Genomic DNA, 5,317 nt, shown 5'->3' with positions numbered 1-5,317 from the left:
ACTGTAGGTTTCTGTCTTGCAAAAAAATACATTAAAAGTTAATAAAAAAAACATATACTACTTTGCAGTAGCAATATTAAATAAATATGAGGAAATAAGAAAAAAAAGGAGAAAAAAGGAAATCCTGTCATCATGCACTCACCCTAATGTCACTCCAAACCCATATGAATTCTTATCAGCTGCTGGACATGCATGAGCGATCCATTATTTATGATATGCATTGTGTTAAATCACTGCTAGAAGTCATTCTAAGTGCTACAATAACACAGCTGAGCTCTTACTGAAAGTATCCTTTGAGAAGAGGCACTGCATGTGCAAACTGTACGTGTCCAAGGCTGCAGCAAGAAATACAATATTATGAGTCAAACCATTACAGGGCATTTCTCTTGCTGCCTGCAACCATGTTCTTTCAATCACATTTTAAATCCCCATGCCTCTGAACTCGTTTACGTTTTGAAAATGAATCCTCCCACAGGGAAACATTCTTATCTAAAACCCACGATTCCACGATAGATTTAATTATATACATTTAACCTTAAACATAGCCTATGATTCACTTCATGTCTATTATGACCAATGATAATAAGACAAGCCATTCGCTAAATGGAGTTAACATCAAAACACATCAATCTCTAAATGAAACAGAGACATAAAGGCTAACATCTCTCCTGCCGTGCGCTGCGTCTCCTCACGCCAGACAGCTATTTAAAACTCAGTACATTCCCAATGTTAATATCATAATGCTTATGATGTATATACTGCTAATGTGACTTTAATTCGGTATACATGCCATTAAATGACCCCTTCAAAGTGTACAGTACAGTACTTGTAGGGTCAATCCACTGGGACATGCTGGGGTAAAGTGCCTTACTCAAGGGTACATATGACATGGTTTTCTCTGTAACCATCAATGACCTTGAGAGTTGCTGTCTTATCTGTGGAGGAGGGTTGATGTACATGATGTACTTTTCAACAACTTAAAAAACAGCAAGGATGCATTAATTATATTTAAAATGACACTAAAGACATTTACGTTTCAAAACATTTTAAAAGATTTCTATTATAAAAAATATTCTTTTTTCAAATAAATGCTGTTCTTTTTAACTTTCTATTTATCAAAGAATCCTGAAAAAAAATGCATCACGTTTCCATAAAAGTACAACTGTTTTCTGAAGATCATATGACACTGAAGACTGGTGTAATGGTGGCTAGAAATTCAGCTTTGCATCACAGGAATAAATTACATTTAAAATATTAATTTTAAATGATAGGAAGCAGTTATTTTAAAATGTAATAATATTTCATAATATTACAGTTTTATACGGTATTTTTGATCAAATAAATGCAGCCTTGGTGTGCATATGAACTTCTTTCATACACACTATAATATAATATAATATAATATAATATAATATAATTGTTGGTCGATGTTGTGTAATTATAACATCCACCAGCAGGGGCACACTGGACCATGCTAACGAGTGCAGTACTTCAAACTCAGGTTTAATATAAAGCATCAAAATACATTGGGATTTTATTTTTTGTGATGGATGGGATGCTGCCTTATTATGTGGCTAAAACAAGGCATCTTAGAAGGCACCATAATCACAGCACTTCACTCAGAGGAGTGATTCCTATTTCACAACTCAAGAGTTCTGGATCCATCATAAAAGCATATGGCCAAGAGCTCTTTTCATGAAACAGCCTTTGATTAGCTGCCATATTGCTTCAGCGATCAGTAGAACGGTATGGTTAGAAGTGGAACGGATCCTGACTGGGACCTGGCTGACATTTGCTGATCTCACAGTGGCCCTGAACCCTTTCTAACTCATCTTTCTGGTGATGAGAAGCTCATGTCCTCGGGGTGGCCACTATTTAGCAGGTGACTAATCACAGAGCGCTGTCGATTGGGATTCATGAGTGGGCACTGCTCTCGTCTCTTCAGGGCTGACTGGTTCATGCTTCACAGGACTCATTCTACCCTCTCCTTCCTCTTGCCATATTGGCATAAAAACTCATTTCTTCACATGGCCACAGCATGTATCATTAACCGAATCTGTCATCAGCTAATTCAGACCGTGGCCTCCTTCCAAGTGGCCATGAAGGCCATTAGCTCTTGAGTAAGACATCTGGCCTCTTTGCTAACTTCTTAAGAGGAATGTATGTGTGCATGATGGTTTCTCTAATGAAAAGGCCATTGCACCAAATGCATAATACAGTTAACAGAATACTCAAAAAGAGGAAATTCTGTCATAATGCACTCACTGTAATGTCATTCCAAAACCCGTATGACTTACTTTCTTCCATGGAACAAAAAAGAAGACCGCACTTTCCCAAGTAATTATAATGAATGTGGATTGAAGCTTTCAAAAAGCACCATAAAGGTACAATAAATGTTTCATCAAAGAAATCCATATGACTTCTGCACAACATTTCAGCCAAATTAACAAAAATACCAATGTTTTCACTAGCTGGGTTTCCATCGAAAGTTGCAAATTTAACTTGTGTGCAAAATTGGAACTAAACATTTGCAAATAAACGCATAAAAGATTTGCAAATAAGCACCGTTTCCATCCGAGTCAAAGAGAACAAAATCGTCACTTCCTGATAGACTGGCACTATATATCACTAAGAAAAGTGGGAAAAGCCACTGAATATAATAATTTTCATATATAATAAATTACTTGCACCTCAGAGCGAGCAGACGAAACACAATAAATGCGGTCATTGCTTTCGGAGGTGGATGCCTGCTGTTTGCTGTTGTAAGACAGTTCTGGGAGGCAATCATACAGAAATACTTTGACGACAGACTTTGCTCAGGCATTTTAGAATGACCATAACAACATTTCAGATGCTGTGAAAAGAGATCCGTCCTCTGGTTAGTCAGGTTTTACCGTCTTATAGCGCCAAGTCACATCACTTTTTTGATGCGCATGAAGGAATTTATTTGGCAAATTCGTTTCCATCTCCCATTATTTGCATTAACCCTTTTTCGCACAAGTCAAAAAAACACTTTAAGCGGACATAAAAACTTTTTTGAGAATTAAGGGACTTTTATTCAAAATGTGGCTTTTCCATCTCTCATCTCTGATGCAATACTTCAAAATGTGCACAAAAACAGGGTGAACGGATGAATTTGTGAACGGATCATTCAGGCCAGTTTTGTGAACTGGATCAACTAATTTTTTTAAAAGAATGATTCATTCATGAATTTAATGAACTCTTGATTTATTTTTTTGTCAAGGCAGGGGCCATGGCCTGGGGAATGGAGACTCCGCCCCCAAACGGTGGAGCAGATTTGGAGAGTGTTTGGCCTGGCTTAGGCGGACCTGTTCGCGTCTCAAGAGACCTCGCACTGTCCCCTCTGGTTCTCCCTCACTCACCCAGCTCCTCTCGGACTGGATGCTATGGTATGGTACAGACTTGGTCGAGGCTTCATCTGTATGCCTTTCCCCCGATTGCTCTGCTCCCGGGAGTTCTGGAGAGAGTGCACCGTGACAGGGTCCATCTTCTGCTAGTTGTCCCATTCTGACCAGGCCGAGTATGGTTCTCGGACCTTGTGTCCCTTCTCGACGGCTCTCCATGGGAGATTCCCGTCGGGAGGGACCTCCTTTCTCAGGCGGGGGGCACCATCTTTCACCACCACCCGGAGTTGTGGAAACTGTGGGTGTGACCCCTGAGGGGTTGTTGTTGTTGAGACCATCCTCCAGTCCAGAGCTCCCTCAACGAAAATGTACGCCTTGAAGTGGAACTTGCCCACTTCTTGGTGCGGCAACCACCAGTTCAACCCAGTTAACTGCCCAGTTTGTTCAGTGCTGGAGTTCTTGCAGGACCTGTTCTCTGCAGTGTTAACCCACTCCACCTTGAAGGTCTACGTGACGGCCATAGCTACTTACCACGCCCCTCTTGGTGGTCAGTCTTTGGGGAGACACCCACGAGTTACATGTTTTCTGCGTGGTGCGCTGAGGCTGAGGCCACCGGTACGTTCTCGAGTCCCTCCATGGGACCTGGCCGTGGTTCTGGAGGCTCTCTGCAGACCTCCATTCGGGCCCCTTGAGGAGATTTCAGATCGAGCTCTGACAGTCAAGACTGTCTTCCTCCTAGCTATCTCTTCCCTGAAGAGAGTTGGCAACTCACAGGCCCTCTCAGTGGCCCCTTCTTACTTGGACTTTGCGCCTGGTATGGCCAAAGCCTTCCTGTACCCCAGATCGGGGTGTGTGCCTAAAGTGTCCTCCTCCGTCCCATGGCTGGTCTTATTGCAGGCCTTCTGCCCTCCTCCCTTCCGGGACCCAGACCAGCAGAAGCTTAACTGTATATGCGAGTACTGGATGTATACGTCCACAGAGCTGCCCTGTGGAGGAAGTCGGACCAGCTTTTTGTTTGCTATGGTCCTTCTAAGTGGGCTCTCCCTGGTACTAAGCAGACCCTCAGCAGGTGGATTGTGGATGCCATTTCTCTTTCCTACAAGTCCTCTGATCTTCCCTCCCCTTTAGGGGTCAAGGCTCACTCTACTAGGGGCATGGCGGCCTCCAAGGCTTTCCTGTCGGGGGTCCCCATGCTCGACATCTGGTTTGCTGGTCCACGCCGCTCACTTTCGTAAAGTTTCACAACCTCGATGTTCATGCCACTCCTGGCTCCTCTGTTCTCTTGCCCTAGCTGTGCTCTTCCACATTAGGCAGGGATTTGCAAGTCTGGTGGCCTGGGCATACTTCCCATAGCGTTTCGATGCAGCTTGAGTTCCTGAAGGGGATCGTCACCTGAGTTAGGTATGTAAGCATGGCTCCCCAAGGGAACAAGTTGCTTCGTCTCATTGCCATACTGCCGACATCCCTGCGAGCGCTTCCTTCTTTTACCAAAAGCTGGCGCTGTCTCCACCGCATGTGCTTTTAAGCTTCCTGCTCACTTCGTCACCCCGCCTGTGACATTTTGCCACTCCATTGGACTGATTGCACACGTGATTCCGAGCATGGTCACGCTGGATGCGTTTCCATTGCGTTTCGACGCAGCGTCTCATTCCTTCGGGGATCCATGGTTACATACGTAACCCAGGGATGTTTTTTGGCTTATTGATTAGCATTTGTATAACTACAGTTTTACTACTGTACAAATACCATGGTTAGACTATGGTTAGTGTAGCAAAACTATGGTTAATTTGTGGTTACCATGGTTTAACTATAGTAACCATGGTATTTTGGTTTTATTTGTAGTAAAACCATGGTTAATTTTCATAAGGGATCATATGATGTCAAACGACACAAGACAAAGTATTGCTCTAGTTGTATGGACCAAACTTTTTTGTCCTTTTTTAAGCTTTTTT

The sequence above is a fragment of the Sinocyclocheilus rhinocerous genome, unplaced genomic scaffold, assembly GCF_001515625.1.
Source record: "Sinocyclocheilus rhinocerous isolate Xijiao unplaced genomic scaffold, SAMN03320098_v1.1 scaffold1147, whole genome shotgun sequence".
In the NCBI taxonomy this organism is placed as follows: domain Eukaryota; kingdom Metazoa; phylum Chordata; class Actinopteri; order Cypriniformes; family Cyprinidae; genus Sinocyclocheilus; species Sinocyclocheilus rhinocerous.
This window is presented reverse-complemented; position numbering follows the sequence as displayed.